Here is a 9,628-nt window from a genome sequence, read left to right as displayed (position 1 = left end):
AATGGCAGTCGACAGGTAGTGGAAACTGGCATGTCAGTGGCATGGAGTGTGTATAGGGGTGTGTCTGCGAACAGTGTCATCTCACTCAAAAGAAGACTCCTCCATTTATTCTGTCTACCCTTCTCCTTTGTCTTCTGGTAATCTGTCTAAAAATTAGCTTTCATTTGCCTTCTTCATTTGCTTTAGTTATTCACATTCCAAATATAATCAAAATAATCCAATGATTGTATTTCACCTCTTATTATGCTTAGCATAATCACTTCAAGATCTATCTATTTTTCTGGGGCCATTGAGTAGGACACAGTCTTCTACCTGACTTTCATGAGTCTAATATCCAGCAACCTGTCTGGTTCCCTGAGCCTGCCATAATTGATCTCTGAGCACAGAGTCATTAGTAAGCTCTAAGCACTGCTGGGTGTGGCCCAAAAACCTAACAAAGGAGAAAAATATTCATTAAAAATAATATACACATACCATTATTTGTTGCAGCATTAAGTTCAATAGCTAATACTTTGAATCAACCTAGATGTCCAAGGACAGATAAGTGTATTAGGGAGATGTTGGAACTGGAAGACATCATGTTAAGCGAACCAAACCAAAAGGAGAAGGATAAACACTAAATAACATCACTTACATGTGGTATTTAGAATAATTGGATAATGGAATGCAATGTTTTAAACCCAGATCAAGCTTGGCTCCAGAATATAAGGTGGAGAAGGAAAGAAAGAATGGAAAGGAGAGGGAAAAGAGAGATGAGAAGCAAGGGGGTGGGGTGGGTCAGGAGTTTAAAGTACAAAGGGTGTATTAATGAATGACAGCCAAATATCTAAACTGCAGAGTCAATGATACTAAAATAAAGTGACCGAAACTTTAACAACTTAAAAAGAGCCCTACCAAGGTTGCAGGATGGGGAAGGAAGAATATGAGAGGGAGCTGGGAACATTGTCACAGGAAAGTTGACGCTGATGGTGGGATCATTGCTACAATATTTTATGCATAAAACTCAATTTTGAATAAGAATATCAGGTGCTTTAATAAAATTTAAAAATTAAAGAAACGAAAACAAAAGGATTACCCATTTTTTTGAAAAGATAAAATTTCAAGCTTTTAATAGCAGAATACTTCTATTGCCCATATGCATGACAACTTGTATTTATTTATTACTTCTTTATAATATAATTCTGCAGCTTATACTAAAACATCTATATAGTAGCAAGGTAATTTTCTATCGTACAAATAAGCTGCAGTTTTTTTCTTTGAAATTAAAGTAAATATTTCATTAAAATAGTATTTTAAATGACATTATACTCAACATTACTAATTAAATAATACACGTGTATCTCTTAGTTATTATCTAGGTAAAAGGTAAAGGCCCTCCCGTTGATCGTCGATTTGCTCGAGTGGGCCCAGTAACGTCTCCATTGGAGACTTTGTTGTTACTGTGTTTGGCATATCAAATACGTCACGGGTAGCTTGCCAGGCTCTGCCGTGCGGGTGAGATACTCTCGGTAGCTTGCTGGGCTCTCCGAGAGGGGCGGAGGAATCAAACTCGGGTCGGCCATGTTGGTCGCTTGTAAGGCGAACGCCCTACCGCTGTGCTATCACTCCAGCCCAGTTATTATCTATTTGGGTTAATTTTAGTTGCCACAAAACACTCACCTCCAAAAGGTTAATATCTCTTCATTACAGTCCTTGAACCCTTTTGACACCAGTACATATTTGTTAATATCAATTCTCCGGTCAGATGCTAATGGTTTGGTAACATTGAACATGCCCTGTTACCTTTTTTTGTGCTTGTGGGTTTTTGTTGTTGTTGTTGTTGTTGCTGTAGTGAGGGGCCCATCGGGCTATGCTCATGGTTTAATCCTGGCTATGCTCTGAGGGATTACACCAGGCAGGACTTGAGGGAACACTAAGGATGCTGAAGATAGAACCTGGGTAGTTAGCATACAAGGCAAGGTCCTTACCCACTGTACTATTGCTCTAGTCTTTCTTTGTCTTTCTTTATGAACTATTTGCTGATGTTTATTCAGCTTTCCTACCCAACATTTTATTGAGTTGTTTATCTCCTTTGTTGAGTGTTCTGAGTTTCTTACAGGTCTTGAAAATTAGCTCCCTATCAGCTGTTTGATGTGCTAATATTTTCTCAGATTCAGTTGAATTTCATCTTTGCTTTACCAGTGACTTTCACAGTGCAGAAGATTTTGGTTTTGTTTGTTTGTTTGTTAGTTGTTGTGTTTATTTGGGGGTTAAACTGAGCAGTTCTCAGGGTTTACTCCCTACTCTGGACTCAGGGGTCCCTCCCGACTGAGATGTGGGCACTATATGGGGTGCCAGAATAGAACCTGGTTTGGCCACATACAAGTGATGTGCTTTACCCACTGTCCTATAGCAGGCCCAAATATTAGCTGTATGTAAAACTGTAGCACTGTAGCACTGTTCTCCCGTTGTTCACTGATTTATTCAAGCAGGTATAGTACCAGTAACATCTCTATTGTGAGACTTGTTGTTACTGTTTTTGGCTTATGGAATAGTCACAGGGAGCTTGCCAGGCCCTGCTATGTGGGCAGGATACTCTTGCTGGGCTCTCCCAGAGGGACAGAGGATCGAACCCTGGTTGGTTGCATGCAAGACAAATGTCCTACCTGCTGTGCTGTCACTCCAAATTACTTCCTTAAATCTTTAACCCATAACGAGCTAATTTTGTGTATGGTATTAGACAGTACTTCCAGTTTGATATTTTGACATGTATCTAATTACCCAGTTTTCCCAACACCATTGTATGTTATTGGAATGCTTTTCCTAAATTGACTATCCATATCTCTGAGGATTTATTCTGGGGATCTCATGTTTCTTCCCTTTGTTTGAATCTGTTTTTTCCCCAATACAACATTGTTTTGAAAAGTTTTCTAGTGTAGCTTAAAGTCAGGGAAATAAATTCTTCCTACCTTTTCCTAAGTCTGTTTAGACTATTCAAGTAGCGTTTTGATTTTATATGTATTTTATTATTGTTTTCGCTTAAAAACTATCAACTAGTCTTAAAAATTAAAAACTAGTTTTTATTGTCTTAAAAACTATCAGTATTTTGATGATAATCTTTTGAATTGGTATAGTGCTTTGCATAAGATTGTCATCACAAAAATGGTGCTTTTCTTATTCAGTTCCCTGCATTGTTTATTCCCATTTATCTACTATTTGTTTTATTAGTGACAATTTTTAATGTGTGAGTTTATTACCTCCCTCATTAGGTAAATGTATTGGAATCAATTTTTGTATTATTATAGTTTTTTTTTAATTTTCTTAAGTTGGCTATTTACTTGGGCTGGAGCAATAGCACAGCTGGTAGAGCGTTTGCCTTGTAAGCGGCCAACATGGCTGACCCAAGTTCGATTCCTCCGCCCCTCTCAGAGAGTCTGTCAAGCTACCCAGAGTATCACACCCGCAAGGCAAAGCCTAGCAAGCTACCCGTGACATATTCAATATGCCAAACACAGTAACAATTGTCAGAATGGAGACATTACTGGGCCCGCTTGAGCAAACCAATGAACAACGGAAGGACAGTGACAGTGACAGTGATAGCTATTTACTTGTAGAATTGTGAAAAATTTTTGTGTATTGAATTTTTACCCTACTTCCTTACCTTATTGACTTATTAGATCATCAATTCTATAGTGGAATATTTGGAGTTTCCTATGTATATTCCTATTTATGTATATTATGTAATTTTCAAATACTGATGGCTTAGTTTCTTTTACAATTTTATTAACTTTTTTCTTTTCTAATTGCTGTGGCAAAATCATTCCATTTATATTAAATAATACTGGTCAGAAGGCATCCTATATTTTGTATTAGCTATTAAATGAAAAAAGTTCAGGTTACTTTGATTAAATATAATGTTGAAACTGAATTTATTGTGTATGGTCCCTGTTATGTTGTGGTGTGTTCCTTCTATTTTACATATGTAGAGAATTTTATTATAAATATATTTTGGTTGTTGCACACTTTCTGTGCATCTATTAGATGATCAAATGATTTTCATATTTTTATTTGCTGTCATGGTATGTGATATTAATTGCTTTATGCACTTGGGACTATAATTACACACCTGCAATTAATTCCACCTGGTCACAAGTATGATCCTTTAATGTATTTTTGAATTAAAATTGCTGTTATTTCAAATCTGTATCTATATTTACAGAATATTGAAGTAGTGCTTAGCACTTTTCTTTTGATTTAAGGGTAATATTGGACTAAGATAAGAGGTTTGAATAATTCCAGTTTCTTGTTTTTTGGAAAAGTTTGAGAAAACTAGGCAATATACTGGCTTTGAAGTTTTGTAGAGTTCACTATAGACCATCTGGAGCTAATTTTTGTGTTGTAGAGAATTTTGGTTACTTATTTAACCCCACGATTACAACTGACTATTTCAGAGATTTTATTTTCTTCAAATTCAGTTTTGGATATTTTATGTTTTCAATGTTTTCCTGTTACTTCTAGGTTCTCCAGCATAGTTTCACAAAGTTGTTCATAAGAGTCTTTTCATGACTTTTTATACATTATTATATTAATTATACATTGTAGCTTATTTCCAATATGTTTGTTAAGATTTTTCATTCATTTCTGATATATTTGTTAAGTTTTCTTCTTTTTAGATTCATAAGTATAGCTATGAGTATGCATATTATCTTGCTTATTCCTTGCAGAAGTAATTTGTTTCATTGGTCTTTTGTATAATCTTATTGATTTCTATTTAACTTAATATTATTATTTTTATTATTTTCTTTCTTCTACAGATTTTAGTTTTATTAATTTTCTTTTTCTAAAGTTTTTTAGGTAATAACCAAGAATTCCTCAAGACTGAGGAATAAAACAGATTAATACCTGTATAAAACACAAGTATTTCCATGCAAAATATATCTAGACACACACCAAGGCACATTTTTATTAAAATGTAAAACACCAAAGAAACAGAGAAAAACAACAGCTGACATAAAAGACCATCGCAACAAAATTCATAGCATGTCAACCTACAGAAACTCTACAAACCAAAAGGGAATGACACACTCTATTGAAAATATTGAACGGAAATTATCTCGAGAAGAGTAATCTATTCCACTAGGCTGTCACTGCTATTTGGAGGAGTGAAAAAACCTTTTCCAAAACAATATCAAAGAAATCAATGGCTGCAAAACATGCTCTGCAAAAATACAAGAATCTTCTATCAAAGGGAAAGCAATCTCACTTGGAGCTAGAAGATACTATAAAATGAGGGAAAGAAGAATACAGGGCAGCGGGGGTGGGGAGATTTTTTAGAATAAACTTGAGATTTCATTATTTTAAATACAATGCATGAGATAAGATTAAAACTTTTGAACCAACTTCAAGGTAATGTCAAAAGAAAGCTATGAGTGAGATATAAAGAAGAAACGAATAGCTTTGAATCACTGTACATAGGTAGATATGTACACGGTAGGGGGCAGAGATATAGTGAAGGGGTTAAAGTACTTACATGTTAACTGACCTTATTTATATCCCTGGCATACCATATGGCCCTCAAACACCATCGGGCATGTTTCCTAAGCAGAGAAATAGGAGTAATCCCTGAGCACCAGGTGTGTGACACCAAAACAGAAAAATAAATTGTACAAGGGGAGCAGAGAGATAGTAAAGGGTTAAGGCAACTGCCTTGAACATGGTTGAAGATGATTTGTGTCCCTGGTACTGCATATGGACCCCCAAGCACAGTCAGGTGTGGCCCTAAAACCAGCAAACTAAGTGGAAAAGAGTTTGAGAAAAATATTAAAAGACAATTAAAAACAGTGAAAATCCATATAGAAAATATTTTCACCATAATGCTCTCAATGAATATAAATGGCCTAATAACTCTCAACACAATTAAAGTCACAAAACACTCTCCAGATCAGGAAACAAAATCCAAACTTATGTTTTATCTCAACCCCGTATTGTTATCATGGCAGTGTTACTTTCCTTTGTTCCTGGGTTCTTGAGAATTATATGAAAGTTTTGCCTATACACTGAAGATTAAAAGTTAGAGTTTATTGTACAGTTTAACTAGAGGGTCCAGGTCTCTCCCCAAATATTCAGGCCTCCCTTTTATTCATGAACAGCATGGCTCATCCTGACCCTGACTCTGTCCCTTCCTCATGGGTCCTTTCTCACGAAGTCTACTCACCTCTAGTGATAGGATAACTACTGGGTTGGGGCCAGAGAGATAGTACAGCAGGTTGGACACTTGCTTTGCATGTGGTCAAGCTGTGTTCGATTCCCAGTACCCCATGAAGTCTCCATAGCATGCCAAGAGTGATCCTTGAAAACAGAACCAGTAGTAATCCTTAAGCATTGCCAGCTGTGCTCCTCACTTCCCCAAAATAAAAAACTATTGGGTTGATGAAGAAATCAAAGAGTCACTTGAAAACAAGCCCCAGAAACAAAAAAGAATGAAATCACAACCTGCAAGACTACATAGAATGCAGCAAAAGCAGTACTAAGAGGGAAGTTCACAGCAATATAGCCACTGTCAGGAAGAATGAAAAGGTACCAATACACAACCTATCTTAAAAATCTACTTTTAAAATTCAATTCACAAATCTGTTAAAACAATTTAGCAAAAATGTATGAAAATATGCCATATTTTGTTAAAATGTCAGTGTAAATGACAAGCACATGCCCAATGTGTAACATTTTGTTCTTTAATATTTTTCTAATATGTTTTTATCTTCTTTGTACCTTATATGCTCGTTTTTCCTTTGGAGAACCGGGAAGGCTACCGAAAGTATCCTGCCCGCACGGCAGAGTCTGGCAAACTTCCTGTGTCATACTCAATATGCCAAATACCAGTAACAATGATGGGTCTCATTCTCCTAACCCTGAAAGAGCATTGAATATGGCTCTTTTAAAATCTCAGGGCTGGAAAGAAGGAGACGTTACTAGTGCCTGCTCGAGGCAATCAACGAACAACAGGATGATCGTGTATCTGGTGGTTAAGCTAACCTAGTGAAAGTTCCATCTAAGAGGGTAACTTATGGTTCCTATGGGATATGTAGGGGGGATAATAACTTGTGGCCGCATTAGCAGCCGCAGCACCGGGAAGGGGCCCTGCCACCAGGAGGGTACCTGGATGAATGAGGAGAGGGTGCCCAGAACAGTTCAGCTTTGGTTTCGCGTGGTGAACATGGCACTTCTTAATTTTATTGGAGTCCTGGTTTGAACCACATCTAGCTGTGCTCAAGATTTATTCATGACTTTGTGTTGAGGGTAAAAATTCAAAGCCCACCTATTGCTTATTTTTCTCAACCATTTCCTTAAAAGAAAAAAAAAACTAGAACTCTTCAGAAGCACTTCTCTTGGTCCCTTAAACCAAAAGAAAACCACAGTGCACTATCCCTGTATCTCATAAGTAAATATATAGATAAAATTAAAAAAAAAACAGCAATTTTCTTTCAAAATACAGTAACAGGTCATGCTTTTGATCAGGTGGGATTAATCACAGGTGTGCAATGATGGTTCCAAAGACATAAAACAATTATTATCCCATACCATGACAGCAAATAGATGAATAGATTTGAATATATAATAGATGCACAGAAAGTATGTGACAACAATCCAAATCCATTTATAATAAAATTCTCTACAAATGTGAAATAGAAGGAACATACCACAACATAGCAGAGGATATGCACAACAAACCCAGTTTCTACATCATATACAATCAAAGTAACCTGAAAACATACTGAAATATAAGCAAATTTGATTAAATCAAAGTAAACATCTTCTTTATTGTGAAGAAAACTTAATATACTGTAAAAACATTCATTAGATTTTAATTCCTCATGTACTGTTTTGCTGTGATTAACAGAAACATGATATAGAAATTAATACCTGAAGGTATAATCATCAATAAGAGAAAATTAAGCCATATTCACTAGCTTTGAGATCTGTATTAAATAATTAATAATAATAAGGTAGAGAAGGAAAACTAGATAAGGCATAATTCCATTTTAAAATATTTCCTTATGCATAGGACAAAGGGTAGCAAAATATTTTTCAAAACATGGAAAATAACATAGTGAAATAATATTATATAAGGGTAGAAAGAATAGAATTGAATATATAATCATAAAAGGAGAAAATTGAGTTGTATAACCCTAACAATCTTTGTAAATACCTTAAAGATATTTGGAAGAATATTTTTACTGAATAACAATTTTCTTATAGTAATTCTAAATGATATTATACAGAAAGCTGATTCTCCACAAAGAAAATGGTAAATCTAAGAAACAATCAAAACTGTGGCATTAAATGATTCCAATAAGGTTAATAGAAATCCACAAATATTTTAAGATAACTGTATTTGCAATAGTAACACAGATTAAAAGGCATGGAGAGGATGCAAAATAATAAAACCCTATCTGCCAATTTTTCAACTGAAAGTCAAAAGATCGAGACAACTATTATATATACAGGACACATTTTATAGAAAAAAATACAGAAAATTTAAAGGGAGAAAGAAATAACAAGTTAGAAAACTGGATTTAAGGACATTTTATAACAATGCAAAATAGTATTGTTTCAACCAATATGGAGAATTCATTATATGTGCTTGACATGATTTCATACTTTTTATAGATTAGTATATAACTGTGACTTTCTTTTCTCCACTTTTTGAATATCAGTGATTGTGATCACTTTGCAGTCCTGTGTTACCATAACATATTGTGCATAGAGGTGCTGATATCTTGTCTGGGTTCACACATTTTCAGAAAAAGGCTGTGCTTCAAGAGACTCATCAACTTCTGAATTGAAGCCATGGCATCCTTAATTATAAGTTGCTTCCATCAGGGAGGAAAAAAAAACTTTAAATGGGAGTGGGAGATATAGTATATTTTGTATCAGAGAGGTTTGTACATTGTCTTGACCACAGGATGTGTTGTAATGGAATAGTTTAGTATTGGCCAACAGTGGCGAGACATGTGGGGCCTCACGGGATGGGGGTGGAGCTAGCCCTTGACCTCACCCATCCCAATGAGACTCCAAGTCGCCACCCACAAACAGTCCCGCCAGCTACGGATTAAGCTGTTTAACAGCCATGATCCCAGAGACACACAAACGAATCTCGGAACCCAGTGACTTCTGGCAAAAATCCCTCCAGATTTAATTATTACAATTTTAGAATTCCAAAATCATATGCTATTCATAATCAGCAATAGAAAACAAATGATCTAATGTTGCCTTTTCGGCAGGTCTGAGTGTTGGAGGAAAATCCCAAATAATAATGGTGGGTCTGGTGTTGAAACATTGAATGTAATTAAAGTAGAGAGAGAGAGAGAGTAATGTGGAAATCATCTGCCACACACGTATAGGGAGGGTGTGGGATGGGGCATATACTGGGATTTTGGTGGTGGAAAACGTGCACTGGTGAAGGGACGGGTGTTTCACCAATGTATGACCAAGACTTAAACCCAAAAGCTTTGTAACTGTTCTCACAGTGATTCAAAAAATAGATTTATATAAAAAACTAATAATTTTTCCTATACCATTTTTTTCTTGTCTCTTCCTTGCCAAGAGGTAGTTTCTCTTAACTCTTAGTATTAGCTGTTATTGTGATCTG

The sequence above is a fragment of the Sorex fumeus genome, unplaced genomic scaffold, assembly GCF_029834395.1.
Source record: "Sorex fumeus unplaced genomic scaffold, SorFum_2.1 ptg000171l, whole genome shotgun sequence".
NCBI classification, from domain to species: Eukaryota; Metazoa; Chordata; class Mammalia; order Eulipotyphla; family Soricidae; genus Sorex; species Sorex fumeus.
This window is presented reverse-complemented; position numbering follows the sequence as displayed.